We start from the raw sequence: 16883 nt of genomic DNA, 5'->3' as shown, positions 1-16883 counted from the left end.
GACAATGACTATGAGGAAAAAAAAAATAGTTAACAGAGATGAAAATGTCAATCAGCAAGCATCAAGGCAAATGAGTAAAAAAAAAAAAATCTGTGGCAAAGGCTAGTGTAGCTAAAATACCACATAGGCAATGAATACATACAATCAGGGGCAGGTGCATGGAGCATTAACAAGGGAGTAGAAATGAGTAGGAAGTTGTTTCCTAGTTAGTGATAGGCACGTTTTCATTTCTTTCCAGGAGTGTTTTTATGTCCACAAAGGAAGAAAAAAGAAAAAAAAAATAACGGTAACTTTTAATAGCGTTTTAACGACATGAATTGCAGTGGGTCTTTTAACAACACCAGTAGGTAATATACTTCTTTCAGACTGATTAGAAAATATGATTATGTAATGATTTAAAAGTTTAACTGTAGAGCTACTTATTGATGATGTATATACACATCCTAGCAAAATAAGACTCTTGTCCAAGTAATAAGAACTAAAAGTTTGTTTATATCAATGGCTCTCTGCATAAAATTGAGTAAAAAATCAACAATATAAAAATCTCATAAATTTCAAATAATCCAAATTTTACTTGCAGCATGAATCTATGGATTTACTGAATTTGTTTTACCATACAGCATGCTTGTATTATTGGAGGCCACTAGACCTTTCTGGCGAAGACTTTATTTATTATGACTTTATGAATCTAGAGGAAAATGAGGGAATTCCCAGGCCACCCTATATGACTGTAGCTCATTATAATCACTCTAAAGATACAATAAAAAATAATCTACTTAAATTGCTTTTTGTTATAAGGGCTTTGAGGGAATAAACAAAATTAGAACATGATTTTAAAATGCTGCTGAGTGGTATATAGCTTAGAAAATGATTTTAACTATGTTAGTAAGTCCTAAGGATCATAAATAAGTGATCAGTTTTGTCAATTTAAGTTACAAGTAAACCGATTCCATTCTGAGCAAAATTTTGCTTGGGGGCAGAGTTCTGTTGTGTTATGTGATTCCTTAGGTCAAGGTCTGAGTCCAGGTTCTTGTGGTAAGAGTGCAGCATACCTATACCACAATTCTGCTTGGCTGACAGATCCTAACAAAGATCTAGGCATCTTAAAGTGTAAAATGAAATGTGAACCACTTAGGCTTAGCATGTTGTTAGAGGTGTTTGGTTTTGGTTTTAAAAGGTTGGATTTATAAGAGGTTACTTGTAACCTCTAGATTTCTAGTCGGAGAAGCCGAAGCCTGAGGAAGAGTTTATTTCTAAAACCGGGGCTGGTGTAGATCTGAGACTGACAGTGTGGATGTGTGAAGTGTTTGTGCAGTGTGACTCACATGCCCAGATGAAGCCCTTCTCGGGACAATAGGTAGAAGCCAACTGTTTGCCACTCCGAGATTCCCGTCGTCAACCCAGAGGAGGAACAAGGAGGCAAACTCACAGAGTAAGTCAGAGAGCCATGGCAGTATCATAAACTGTGTCTGAAAACTAGTAGGCAGTTCATGCAGACTGGCCTGGAGGGCATGAGAAGAAGAGCAGAACTCAGCACATGCAATACAGTGTGTATGTGAGACCCTCAGAACAAGTATAGCCTAAATGCCAAGGAGTTGCTCTGGTGTATCAGAGTCACAGGGAGTGTAATAAAGGATAACAGTGGTATCTGATGGGGGAGGAGATGCTTGGGGTGCCTGGGTGGCTCAGTTAAGCATCTGACTGAGGCTCAGGTCATAATCTAATGGATTGGGGTTTCGAGCCCCATGTCTGGCTCTGTGTTGACAGTGTGGAGCCTGCTTGGGATTCTCTCCCTCCTTCTGTCTCTGCCCCTCCCCTGCTCATTCTCTATCTCTCTAAGTAAACAAATAAACTTAAACAAACAAACAAACAAAAAAACCAACACCACCACCACCCAGATCTTAAAAAAAAAAAAAGGAGGAGATGTTTTTCCTCCTTTAAAGTTTAGCACCATGTAAATCAGAAGAAGATCAACTGCCAATTTATTAGCAATCTCTGCGTGGTAAGACATTATAACACTTTAAAATGTTAGGCAATCATCACCATGGTGGACATAATGCAGGAAGGAATTAAGAATAAATTAAATCTATTGAGGAATAAATTATATTTCACTTAGTAAATAAATAAGATGTTACTTTTTTTTTTAAAAAAAAAGGACCAACATCATTTTTAAACAGAGTTAAAAATCTTAATCTAGTTTAGCTGAGTTCAGCAAAGATTTGTTGAATTCTAAGATTCCAGTACTGTCACATCCCAGGGATATCAAGATGGCTGTGACAGGATCTTGACCCTTGAATAGATCACTCCTGCCCGCTGGTGACATGCTAATTAGCTTTAGATACAGACGTGGTGTAACTTTCTCAGCTGCTGCAAGACTGTCATCCCCGGCATTTCTTTGGTCTGTTTGCATGTGCTATACACAGCATACTTGCACAGGACACCTGTATCTATAGGGACGGTTAGTTCCAGTGATGACACTGAAAACTGAGTTATTTGAATGTTCACATATAACTTTGTCAGGAGATACACAACTTTTTCAAAAGGAAAGAGCTAGTGCACTTTACATAATTGCTTTGGGGCGCTGTACTCAGCCAGTAGACCTGTTTCCATTTCTAGCTGTGCAGCCACTCCTTAGCAAGCGACCTTTAACAAGGTGCCTAATTTTTTCCTCCCATTTATTTTACTCAACATAAAATAGGGTCAGGACAGGGTGGGCGTGGAGAAGTGTGGTAAAGAGAGGAGAAAGAACAGTGACCTTAATGTTGCAAGGATGAGTTAGATGAACATAAAATTCTTTATTTGTTGGAGGCAAGATGTAGGAAAAGAGATATTAGTGGTAATTATAGCTAATAAAAATTTAACAAATAAAGTCAAATATTATTAGTCTAACAATAATTTGATGAACTCTCTTTAATCTAACAGATTATTTCCAAATGGGTCATATTTGTATGTATAGCAAAAATAGCTTATTTTTTGAAGCCTTTCAAATGTCTCATTTAATTAAGATAAAGACAAAAATCTAATGCTGTTGATACTTAGCTACAGGCGAAACTGAGAAACAACTTCACAGTTTAAAACTAGTTTTAAAACCGCTTCTAGCAGTTTGCTCCTCTTCCCTATTGACAATGATGAAAAAGAACAACAACAACAAAAAAGCAAGATCAAAATAATTTAAGAGCTCTTACTATATGTGAATTATAGGAAACCGTAGAAAAGACAGTTTATATGATAAGCAACGTGGTTTAAATTTTGCTTCACTGTTATCTAGAAAGTTTGCATGGCCCAGGTAAACTCTATAGCAATGAATCTCTGAGAACAGTAGCATCTTCCTCTTCAAGGTTTTACTTACTTCAAAACGCCTGTTGTAAAACGTAATTCAGGGTAGCAAAGTCGAAGAGTGAGCGGTGGCACAAATTAAGAGAAGAGCGTTAAAAAAATCAACCCCAAAGGTTTTTATGTAGCTGATCCCAAACCTTATTTGAAAAGTCTGGATAGGATGAAAAGGTTTTCTCTATTCACTAGTTTCACTTAATCCTCAGTCCAAACATTTGCCCCAATAAACATTAGATTATTTTTATGTTCGCTATAAAGCTGTCAGTCCTCAATAAACAGATACACTCCTGGTGGTTTTACCTTTGCTGTCAAAGAATTGTCAATATGCATACTGGCTCTTTAAATTAAAACAAACACACAGGAAGAGAAATGTAAAACAGGATCGCGCAGCAGAGTTTGACAGGAGGCTGCAGAAATCCTAAATAAATGATAGTCCGAAGAGATGATGGTGATTATAAGTTCAGTCTACTGTGATATAAAATCGTCAGTGCATTGTTAGCACCTTGCTGTCTCCTTAATGGAATGCTGTGATCTCCCCTATTCAGGTAAGCCAGACCCTTACTTTAGTGTGTCTCAATTAAATTTTATGTCTGATGTGTCTATTTGTTGTAGAAAAAGAAACAAGTTCAATGAAAGGGACACTTTGAAGATTTTTATTTCCTATGGGGGCAGTTTATTTCTGTCTGGAAAGTCCCTTCATACTTTTCGTGGTTTGTTTTCCTGTGACTGAGAATGGTTATACGAGAGATGCGAAGAGATATGGAGGTATTGAAAATGCAGCTCTGTTTTCTGGTGGAATCGCCACCTTTTCTGCAGTTGCTTTTCAACAGATTTTTCCACAAAGAGATTTAATAGAACCATGGGACTGAAACAATAATTTTTGTTCATCCAGTTATTTCATTGCAGAATTAAGCTTTTAGAAGGCCAGTGCTATGTCTTTTAAATATACTCGCTGTGTTGTTGAACAGAGGGTTATGTATATTCGAGCAGCCACTAAATACTTTTTGCTTGCTGGGCTACAAGTGCTCTTTCAAGGTTGGTAAAGAAACAGCATAAGTATAGAAAAGATACAGAAATCTGTTCTTAGCTAGGATAATGCTGTTTGCCCTTCATCTCCTATATCAAAAAGCTATATAAACTTCAGGGAATTGGTCCAAAACTACAGAGGATTTAAGAGATACTTAATAAAGTGATTGTCCACTATCACAAAAGGAGCTGTTCTTTTAATTTTGTTTATTTTAATTCTGGCTGAAATGAGTAGCTCTTTTTTTTTTATAGAAAGAAAACAAATAAACAAGCCAAGAAAGAATGCAAGGGTCTTTTATACTGAAGGGTAAACTGAAGGGTCCAAAATAAGAGATTAAAATAGGATGTGGGGCACTTAGAAATGTAACCTGGATGAACAAAGAGTTTTGAGGAAAAGAGAGCTGAAGGCAAATATATTGGGAATCTTAAGGTCCTGATGAATACTCCCTTTGTTCTATGTAATAAATGCACGATCTTCTCTGCCAAGGCTGAAAGAAATGGATTTCCCAAGGAATGTCCCATCACTGGAGAAGATATCTGCCATCAAAAGCCATCATGCTCTGAGGAGGTGTAGCATAAAGATTAAACAGTTAAGACAAATGATGGGGTAAAGGAAGAAATGAAGACAGGGATGTAGAAAAGGTAAAACATCAGCATCCTGACATGAGATCCACAAACATGAAAGGAGGAAATGGAGAGTGTCAACTTTAAACCCGTGTTTTGTATCTTGTGGCCTTGAGCAATTTGGAGTTCAAGGAGAAAGACGGGACATTCCGTTCATCATGGTATTGTTTCTTATACGTCAAACATACATAACAGAGCCCATGCCAAAAAATATCCAGTCATATTTTGTTGTCCAGAAGGGACATCTGAATAAATGTAAGGGTCACATTAAAAGAAGAGTTTAGTGCCCTGGCACATGTCACCAACCAATTTGGTTTCTCAACTTTCTATTTATTGTCAGAGATTTGCAGCTAGTCAGTGAGTCAAAACAGAACAATTTATGTTTCTTTAGAAAAGATTTCTTTTAAAGTAATGAAGTGGTAAAGGTCTAGACCCAGATCACATGGGTTCAAATTCCTACAACCTATGAAATGTCCGACAAGTTACATAAACTTTTTGGCCTTGGTTGACGCATCAGTAAAATGGGAAGAATGATGGCTCCTCTCCCATGGTTTGTCCTGAGAACATATTGAGTTAGTGTATATAAGACACTGAGCAAAGTGCCTAGCCCCTAGCAAATTATGATTATTTTAGTTGCTTAAAATGAATTAAAAATATTTTGATTCCCCTGCAAAAATACATTATTATTATTACTATTTCTGTACTTATTCAATCAGCTAATTACAATATGGAATACCTACTACTGCAAATTAGTAGGATAAAACATGTCCCATCATATTTAGAAATTTATAAAATAATTAACAAATTATATGTTGACGATTTAATATGTGGGCTGAAAACTCACCTACTTAATTCTCACTTTTGGTTACAGAATTTTTCAAGATTTTCATTTAATTCTTAAAAAACATATTTCATATCTCTGGTGAAATTCCCTATCTTTAAAAAAATTTTTCAATGTTTATTTAGTTTTGAGAGAGACAGAGGCAGAGTGTGATCAGGGGAGGGTTAAAGAGAGAGGGAGACACAGAATCTGAAGCAGGCTCCAGGCTCTGAGCTGTCAGCACAGAGTCTGACATAGGGCTTGAACTCACAGGTCGTGAGATCATGACCTGAGCTGAAGTCGGATGCTTCATCGACTGAGGCATACAGGTGCCCCTCTTTTACTTTTTCAAACGTACTTATCATATATATTTTCAAAAGTTCCTGTCAGTTAAACATAGAATTACCATAGGATCCAGAAATTCCACATCTGAATATATATTCAAAAAAACTGAAAGCAGGGTTTTGAAGAAATATTTATCCACCCACATTTATAGTAGCATTGTTCACAATAATTAAAGGGTACAAACAACCCAACTGTCCACTGACATATGATGGATAAACACAATATAGCATATGCATACAATGGAATATTATTCAGCCTTTAAAAGAAGGAAAGTTGGGGTCACCTGGGTGGCTCAGTCAGTTAAGCATCTGACTTTGACTCAGGTCATAATTTCACAGTCTGTGAGTTCGAGTCCGGCATCGGGCTCTAGGCTGACAACTCTGAGCTTGGGGCCTGCTTCAGATTCTGTGTCTCCCTCTCTCTCTACCCCTCCCTGCCTGCACTCTGTCTTTGTCTCTCTCTCAAAAATAAACGTAAAAAAAAAAAAAGAAGTAAGGACATTTGGACACATGCTACAGCATGAATGAACCTTGAAGACATTATGCTAAGTGAAATAGGCCAGTTGCAAAATGACAAGTACAGTGTGATTCCCTTTATGTGAAGTACATAGATTGGTCATATGGAAATAGGAAGTTACTGCTTAATGATAATACAGTTCAGTGTGGGAAGGTGAACACATTCTGGAGATGGATAGTGGTCATGGTTTCACAACAAAGTGAAAGTACTTAATGCCACTGGACTGTACATTTAAACATGATTAAATGGTAAATTTTATGTTATGGAAATGTTACCACACTAAAAATTAAATAAATTTAAAAGTCACTGTCTGATAATTCCAAAATTTGAGTCATTTGTTGTTTCTGTTTCTCCTGATATTTGGTTCTTTGGTCTTTTATACCCCCAAGACTCTGTGATTTTTTTTTAACTGAATGTAGGGCATTGTTCATTAAAAAAAAAAAAAAATCAAAGAGCCTCTGGATGATGGTATTTGAATAAATGTTGTCCCAGTGAACAGATGGAATACAGCAAATCAACTTCATCTTGCTGAATCTTGAACTTAGGCTTTATTAGAAACAACATGATCAGGGGCGCCTGGGTAGCTTAGCTGGTTAAGTGTCTGACTCTTGATTTCGGCTCAGGTCATGATCTTGTGGTTGATGGGTATTGAGCTGACAGCGTGGAGCCTGCTTAGGATTTTCTTTCCTTCTCTTTCTGCCCCTCCCTTGCTTGTGTTCTCTCTTTCTCTCTCTCAAAATAAATAAAATTAAAAAAAAAAAAAGAAACAATGTGTTTATATTTTGTCCTTATTCCTAGGGCAGAGCCCTCACCCTTGGGAGTGGAGATTTTAAGTCTCAGCTGAAAACCTATTGTGTTTACCAGCACTCTTGGGCTTGAACTCCAACCCTTGTCTCCCCAGCATCATGGGACTGCTTATCTCTCTGTTCCTCTCTATAGTCTCTCAGCTTTTGGGTTTTTGTTTGTTTGTTTGGTTGGTTGGTTGGGTGGTTTTTTGGCTGAGTTTGTTGGAGTTTTTTTTTCCTGTTCACTTGCAGGTTAGGAGCTGGCAAATGCCTCAGGGGGAAACTGCATATAAACCCAAAGCTCACTTCTCTCTAGTTTCTTTCTTCTCTGGGATTTTCCTTCTCATGTCCCAGCCATATGATAGCTCTGAACACCAATCTCCAACTTTTGTCCTCAAATAAGACTTGGTCTTAACTCCCTTCCCCAACCCTTCCCATAAGACTTAGCAAAGAATGGGAAAAGCCCAAGTAAATGTAGAGTTCACTGAGGTGGGCTTTCTTCCCTCTGACCTTGTAGCCCCTTGCAAGTTCTGCCTGCTTTGATGACTCTCTAATGCCTTCGAGAGCAGCTTTGTGTATTTTGTCTGATGTTTGTAGTTGTTTTCATCAGGAGGGTTGTTCTGGTACAAACTACTCTGTGGTTGCAAGAATCAAAAGTTAGTCAGCATAGTCTTTTAAGAGTCTCTTTTTAAAAAAAAATTCTGTTTAATGTTTATTTTTGAGAGAGAGAGAGAGAGAGGGATGGAGAGAGAGAGCACAGCGTGAGCAAGTGGGGGAGGGGCAGAGAGAGAGGGAGCCACAGAATCTGAAGCAGGCTCTAGGCTCTGAGCTGTCAGCACAGAGCCCAATGTGGGGCTTGAACTCATGAATCATGAGATAATGACCAGAGCCAAAGTCGGACACTTAATCAACTGAGCCACCCAGGCACCCCAAGAGTCTAACTATTGATTTGCCTCTGATTCTGTTTTAAATATTCTTTTGTTTTACTTTAACTCACCTTTTTATTGATCAGAATAGTTGGTTTTTATTTTATTTTATTTATACTGTACTGGGTTGCTGTGCTTATTTACTCCCAGGCAGGCAAGCATCCTAAGTACAGCAGTGAAGATAGAACACATTCTAAGCAAGGTGGGTAGATGGTTTGCCTTTGCTTGGGTCCTCATCAGCCCTTCCAGTTTCCCTAACAGAACCTATCAATACCACCACCTGGCAACAGCTGTCAATGGTGAATCCCCTGAATCTAAAAACTAAATGCCCAAATCCAACTAATATGAAACTAGTAATCATTCAATTAAATTCAGCAAACATAAAATGGATGATGATTATATTGGATGATGATTATCATGCAAAGAATTGTATGATACACTTTAGAAGTCCTAAAGAGATTTCATCAGGGCTCTATACATTTAACTGTGAATAGTTTAAATAATTAGCTACAATATAAAGTAATAATAATGGAATTAGTTAGAAATTGTGTTCATACTTATACATTGTCTACTAAACTAAGTGCTGGCAACATAGTAGATACTAGTATTCCATTCAGCAAATAAAGAAACTGAAGTCCAATGACATTAAGTAATTTGCCCAAGGTCCCCAAATTCATATGTGGGATTCTAATCCAGGTCTCTTTGACTCTGAAGAAGGTGCTATAAGAGAACAGGCAGAGAAAATGATTTCTATTTTGGATAATGTCAGAGGTATTAAAGAAAAGGTACCATATTAGCTGGGCACTTACAGATGATCAGAATTACCAGAGCTGGACAAAAGAAAAAAATGCCATTTTGGGTTGATGATGTGTCCTCGAAGCACAGAAAATTGTTTTAGGAGTTATAATTGGTCTGGAAGGGCTTGAACACAGATGCATGTGATGACACTAGGTAAGATAAGGGTTGGAAGACTCAAAACAGATATGGAGAGTCCCAAATAAATAACATGTTGAGGGTTTCAGGTGTGTGTGTGTGTGTGTGTGTGTGTGTGTGTGTGTGTGTGTGTGTTTATTATCACACAGTTTCTGTGGATCAGGCACCTGGGCATGGCTTAGTATGTGTCCCTGACTCAGGGTCTCTCATGGGATTGCAGTCAAACTATCAGTTGGGCCTGAGGTCTTATCTGGCTCACACAGGTGGTTGTGGGTAGGATTCAGTTACAGGTTGTTGCTAAACAGAGGTTGTTGCTAACCCAATAACAATTGGTTATTGGCCCGAGCTACCTTAAGTTCTTTGCCACGTGGGCTCCTCCATTGGGGAGCTTACTTCAAAGCAATAAAAATGTAAGAAACCAAAAGAGCAAGAAGAATAAGAAGGGTCTACCTAGATGTAAGCCAGTTTTTTAACCTCAAAAGTGACATTTCATCATTTCTGCCATATTCTCTTCATTGGAAGAAAGTCAATACATCTAATCTATGCTTAAAAGGAGGGGATTATACAGGACGTAAATTCAAGGTGGCAGGGATCATTAGGGCCATCTTAGTGGCACCCTATCACATGGGTCAACAGGAAATCAATAAAGATTTATGAATGTGCAGGTGACATAATTGGCTATTGGCAGTCATTCACACGAAAGACTAGAAAGTCATTCAAAATTTCTCCTTCTCACTCAACACCATTATCCATTATCAACTCACTCCAAGGAGTTTAGTTGTCAGCATTTTATCTTTTGAGCGGTACATAAAACAATAGCACACCTTACAATTACCCATGGTTTAGATCCCACGGAAAAGGACTGGAGTCCTATGGTGACTTCTGAGAGAGCAGTTTGTAAATTCAGGTGTAGACAGAAGTCAGACCATGGGAATTAAGGAGTGAACAAGTGGTCAAGAAATAATTTTGGAATCTAACACATATTTTTTTTACACATGAAGCTAGATCTCTAGTAATTGATATGCCTTATTGCTTAATGGATTACACTGAAATATTCTTTTAATTTTGGTTCCTTTATAAATAGTGCCAGCTTCTGGGAATATTATCATTTGAGTTTTAAAATGCATTTTGGCCTATTCACTGAAAACTGTTAGGATACAAAATGGTAAGGATAGAAGAGTATGTCCTTTTTCTCGTTTTGGTTCTTGATTCTTCTAATTTAGGAAAAGCTTCATGCAAAGAAATCAAAGAATTATTTCATCTAACAGAAAATTACAAACTCTCCTTAGCAGTTTCCAAAATTCATCTCACACTTTACCTCCTTTTTTGTTGCCACTGAGACTGTGTCTACGTTAGAATTCCTGGTATCCAGGGCTTTGTTTCCCTACAAGTTCTCTGTGGCCAAACAGAATTATGAACAGTGTTTATCAACAGGAGAACAAGGCCACTGAGTATGGCTGGCCATATTGCTTTCGATTTTGGTGACTACATATTTTGACATATCTTGCAGTCATAGATGATTTTCACCCCATCTGGTAATTCATCCAAGAAACCTTGGTTAAATGTCTTATCTCATGTTTCATGAGGTATTTCTGCTTATTACCCAATATTCAAGTTGAGTTAGGCAAAGGCACTGACAAGTCAAATAAGTTCATGCACTGCGTCCTTTTCTTTTTAAAAATGTTGATGGTACGTTATGTAACATATCCAAAACATCATTTCAACATGTACTTCTTTTGCATTCTTTTTTATACACAAATTCTTTACATTCCTTTTACTCACGACGTTTTCAAAATCCAGTATGTGTTTTACACTTAGAGCACATCTCAATTAACTTCCTTTTGAACAGGGCTCTGTCCAAAGGATCATGGACCTCTATCTTGGTCTCCTGGGACGATGGCGGCACACTTCAGAATACATTTTTAAGTCCAATTGCATTTGCTCAAGATGTCATTTAAAGAAAAAGTACACCTTTGTCTTTTTTGAGTGCTGATCTTGGGAACCAATCTATTATTCTGGGAATCTTACTAACCTCCTTTCTGCTGAAGTTTGATGGTTTGCAGAATGTAATCATCCATAGCAGATACTACCTTCTACTCCCTGCCCCCCACCCCCAGGTGCTATTCAGCAAGGTGAGATGAGATATATGGCAATGCTCTGAACCCATAATTGGGCCAGTATAAATGGGAGGTGTAGCTTCTGCTATTACCAATACCACTATAAAGTTATTGACAGAGTAGGGAGCATGATACAGTAGCAGAAGATCTTGGATGAAAGCTCACCCCAACAAACACCAGCTGTGGGATGCTGGGTAAGTCCCTTATCATTCTTACCAGTTTCCCAACCAGAAAACTAGAGATCATAGTCCCCACCTGCCTGTTGCCAGGGTTCTTGTGAGCAACAAGTGAGGTAAGACATGTGGACACATTTCACAAACACATTTCACAAAGTAAAGGGTCAAAATGGCAACAATGGTTTTGAATATAGTCACTCCTATAATGACAGTGTCTGAACCTCTCCTTTTTCTCAAGTTCCAAACCATGTGAAACACCTGGAGGAAAGGTAAAACTAAAGTTAGGAGACTAGACAAAAAATTCATGAACTAGTGACAAAGGCATTGCAATTGGGTGACGAAATAGATTTCCAAGCAGGAGCTGAGTAGAAATTACCATAATTAACAGGCATAGATTCTCTAGTGGTATCTGACTCATGGAACTTACAGAGAAAATGTAGCAATCTAAATGATAAGCAATTCAACTTAGTTTAAATACGTGTATGCCTGCATGTATGTATGTATGCATGTATCATTGTTTTTTTTAACTTCTTAACAGTGTTCTAGAATATTAAAAATCCATATGACCTTTTCTTCCCAAGGAAAATAAAATGAGATCAAACTTGCATATGACCAAGATGAGAAGACTTCCTAATAGAAGAAAGATGTAATTCTATGATATCAGGCACTAGCTGAAATCAATGATGTTGATAAAATATTAACTCCTTTAACCTTGTCATGTCAAGTCATGCCTAAGTTATTTTCTACAATAAGAGAATCAGATAAAGGCAGAAGTTTTAGGAGATTTTCTCTCATTCTCATCTGAAAATGTTCAGTTGAACAATCACCAGAAAAGGATTATGGTTTTGGTAAAGACATTTTTTTCCCAAGCTGACTATGCATCTAGTTCATCAGAAATCCAGAGTAAGTTAAAATAAAGGCCTGAAAATATTTCCATTGGACATCTCCCGTTGACGATAGAATCCCCTCACCTCCCATTAACACTCTATAAAACACGGGGAATATCTGCTCAGGCTCTGGATTGAGAAGCCAATGTTCCCGAAAGACAACTACTTCCACCCAAACAACTGGTCCCCCTTTTCCTTCTTGTCAGCACTGCAAGCTGGGAGAGGCTGTGTTTGGTCTCTTAATCAGGCCTTGCTGACGAGCTGACATCACTGCAAACGTTTTCACTTATTCTTTGGCAACACTTAAATCCTTGCCAAAGGCCAGGCAGTAGGTCTGAAAGCATTGTTAGCGAGAGGCTGGGGGAGTTGGAGTGTGACTGTCAGCTAGCAATCTGTGGTGATGACAGGAGGGAAATCTAGGAGCTGAAACCATTCTAAAGGTCACCCTGTGGGCAGAACAAAAGGCCTCTGACAGAGCTCTGGGACATGGAAGCCCAGGGATGCTGCTATGTGAGCACTGTGGAAATTCATTATCCTCTCCCTGACTGTAAAGACCACTTCACAACCCAATACTGCTTAAACTAACAGCAACGGTTTGCCTTTGCAGTGGTATAAAATAACCTGGTAAAACAGAAATGCCCAATAACGTACCAATGGTTCAGCTTTCTGTGTTTTAGAATATATTCTTCTGTAGTATTTTCTCCTTAACCTACATTCTTTTATTTCCAACCTTGAACTGCTAAAAATCAGAGTTTGAAGTTCTTAGCAAAGTACATTTTATGACTAAAATTTTATGAGTATGACATACTAATGCACTGATAAGCCATTTTTAAAAGGAACACAGATCATGCAGGAATAATCAGAATAGGTCCATGCCTGAATTGAGACCATCTCTTTTCTCTCTTTCCAAAAGTGGAGAAGATTTGAAAGAAGAAAATGGCTTCCATTTGCCGGATGCCGTAATCAGGACCTGGGCCCAATACTTGTAAAGCCTGCCGGACAGATTTGCTATAGTTTATTCTCCAAACTCTCACCTACTGTGTTATTTCTTTTCTTATTCACCCCACCCCCCCACCTCACTAAATGGAAGACACTTGTGCCATCATTAAGAAGCCCAGGCAGGTCAGGGCAGAATTCTGTGGTGTGGGAGCCAGAGCAGCTGGGATTGTCTGCTTTTCTCCTTATCACCACAGAAAAACAAGGGAACAGGGAACTAATGGATAGCATGGTGACTATAGTTAATAATATTGCACTGTATACTTGAAAGTTGCTAAGAGAGTAGATCATAAATGTTTTCACCAAAGACACAAAAATGGTAATTATGTGAGGTGATGGATGTGTTAACTAACTGTATCGTGGTAATCATTATGCAATACAATAATACATATATCAAATCATCACGTATTACACCCTAACCTTCACAATGTTATATGTCAATTATATCTCAATAAAGCTGAGACAAGGGAAAGCTGAAAAACAAGGGAGCATTCAAGGGAGGTCTTCTGGGTACCAGGAAGGGCCTCTTTAGTAAAACAAAAAAGAGCAGAGAAAGAAGGCACGTGAGACACCAGGAAACCCACACAGAAGGCCCAGTACACATCTGGTACCCACCAAAGAATGAATTCACTACGGTACCCCAGGCTTGCAAACCCAGCCAATACCCAATGACCTACTCACAATTGATTTGCACTGCAGATTACGCACTTGGGGGCCTGGGGTACAGTCCACAATTATTCATCAGAGCGAAAACTCTGTACTGGTTAAGCAGCAGTGAGTATATAGTGACCCATGACTCACTTGTATGCAAACTCTTGGGTCTGTATATCAGATAAGAAGGAACAACCTCAGAATCTAGGGAACAGTGATGCTAAGAACCACCCGCTCCACTCTGGCTTGGCAATACTGGGTAGATGAACTGGTTTCTGTTGGATGGGAAGTGGGGTAGAGGGAAGAGAGAAAAAGCAGCAGCAACTATGGGGCCTTGTGAAGCTGGAACGTGGCTTAGGTGGTGAGGATGCTGACTGCTCCAATAACTGCCATTCCTGCGAAGAGTTAGTGCCTCCATTGTCTCCTTAGGTCCAACCCTTTTCTGCCTTTCCATGCGGAAGTGAGAGGGTTTCTAGGTGCTACCCAACGGGTTTTCTCTAGGGGTAAGTTTTTCCGTTTAGAGATGGTGCACGAAAATCACCTGGTTGTGTTATATTAGGCAAATCATGTTTTAAAAAGTAGACCCACTAAGACACCAAATTAAGGTAAAGATCTTGGGGTTAGTCCACCTGTAAAATGAAAAGGTCCAAATCTTGCCAGGTTGGTGTTGATTTTGAATTGTAGACGTCCCCCTTCCCTTTGTGTCACAAGCCACTCATTCCCCTTCTTAATGAAAACAAGAGGGAGTGATTATACCTCCTGGGGCTGTGCCATTTATGCTGTCTGGAAGGCCCTTAAACGAGTGGCACATTATCTCACACATCTGGAGTTTACCAAATTAGCCAATTATGCTGGAGCTCATAAAATGAGGCCTTAAATGTCATTTAACTAGAAAATATTATAATCACCAAGTGGTCTGATTGTAAGATGATACTTGGGGCAGCATCAGCGGTTACAGAAAACAAATCGTGAAGCAAAACACAGTTCAAATACCCCCCAAATGCAACCACATATTTTCTACAGTAATACTTTCTGAAGAATACCATATTTCTGAAGGCACCAGCAATCAACATGTTTCTCATTTGAAACTAAGTCTGATCCGACCCAGTTGTTTCCTTGTTATTTGCCTTGGGCAAACCCACGTCCGTGAATTTTTCTCAGAAGAAAACTGAGGACCATGCAGGATGAGAGCCGACCAACAGGAAGCTGTGGACTTATCAGGGATATGGAGCCATCTGTCAGGGATGGGACAATAACTGGATTAAGAGTCTTGAGTTACCAGAGGTTTGTGGTGCTGTCTCGGGAACTAACAAGATTCGGTTAACTGAGCATATATGGTCTCTCAGAGTACTCGTACTTTACCTGAAGGAAGAGAGAAAAGCTCCTTTAAATTGCTATGTAATTTGGGGGTAGGAATACTGAAAGTTTTAGAAGAGCTATTTAAAAATTCAGGGTGTATAGCCGCTCATTTCACATCGCCTTCTTTTCATTTAATAAATAACAAAATTTGGTAAAATTTAGTAAAAGGTGAGAGAATATAATGGAAAGACCACGACATGCTGCTAGTACCTGTGTGACTTTGGGCAAGTTATTTAACTTCTCTGATCTTCAGGCACTTCATACAAAATACAGACATAATGCTGTCTTGTGTTGAGAATAGTGCTATGTTGAAAATAAGGGTTGAAAAGTCCCTAGCATTGTGTCTGTTACACTGAAGAAATAAATATTACTTTCACATCTTTCTTTACCTATGTCACCAGGATATCTTAAGTTCTGTTTAATTCTTTTTCTCTTTATTTCAGGAAGAATGGCCACTGGGAGCTTGCAGAAGAGGAAGGAGAGATGGGCAGTCCTCGTTTTACATGAGCATAATTTATAATCCTCTCGTCCATCTGTGTGCATCTCAATCACTCTCTTTAAAGGAATGACAGGTACAAAAGAGACTAGAAAAGCTGTCAGGAGATACTCTGAAGGAAGTAAGACGCGATGCATGAACACAAGGTATGTGGAGACACCAGCTGCTGTTTGCCTGGAGACTTTACAAAATGAAACTCATCGGTTTTAAAGGCACCTCATCAGCTAGGCTAACTATGTCTTCTGGGTTCATCATTTCAGTATATGGACCTATGAGTTTATTTTTGCCACACCAGAAAAAGATGAAGAATCATGGTGATGATGGAGGTACCCTCAACAGTGACAAATTTCTTCCCTGTGAGTTCTCTCTTTTCCATTAGGAGAAGATGGCCTCTTTGGTAAAAGCCAACTAAGAATGATGATTCCATATGGTAGAAACCCTTGCCCAGAATTTGGAAAGCATTATTTTTGGGTAAAGTTGGGTTGAAAAAACCATGTCTTTCATTAAAGTACAATATATCTATGTTTTTAGATCTTAAAAGAATCTTAGAAATGGTAAAGGTTATTTGGACCCATGTATTTGAGGCAATGTCTCTTGGAAACATGAATTCTGGGCAGAGAAGTGGGGAACTATCTCTAAGAATGGTGATGAGTATCATTTCACTTTCTTACAGCAGGGAGGAAAATGGGAGGTCTGTGTAGACATTAAGTGTATTACCAGACTTTAATGTTCTTAAACAACAGAAAAGGAATAACTTTCAAAACCTTTAACTTGGGGGATATAGGAAAAACCAAGAGAGATGAATTGCCTTAACTATGCAATTAGTCAAACTGACTTGTGTTATGTCTCTACAGCCACAGACCAAATGACGCTGTAGGCACCTGTGTGAGAAA

General features: G+C 38.6%; 1 protein-coding gene across 1 annotated transcript in view; it reads right to left on the bottom strand.

The window, feature by feature from the left end:
- Nucleotides 1-16883, bottom strand: part of SLC25A21 (solute carrier family 25 member 21) — a 485884-nt gene that overhangs the window by 115677 nt on the left and 353324 nt on the right.

The sequence above is a fragment of the Crocuta crocuta genome, unplaced genomic scaffold, assembly GCF_008692635.1.
Source record: "Crocuta crocuta isolate KB4526 unplaced genomic scaffold, BGI_CrCroc_1.0 scaffold65, whole genome shotgun sequence".
Classification (NCBI taxonomy): domain Eukaryota; kingdom Metazoa; phylum Chordata; class Mammalia; order Carnivora; family Hyaenidae; genus Crocuta; species Crocuta crocuta.
The sequence above is the reverse complement of the archived record's forward strand: the minus strand, read 5'-3'. Positions and strand labels throughout refer to the sequence as shown.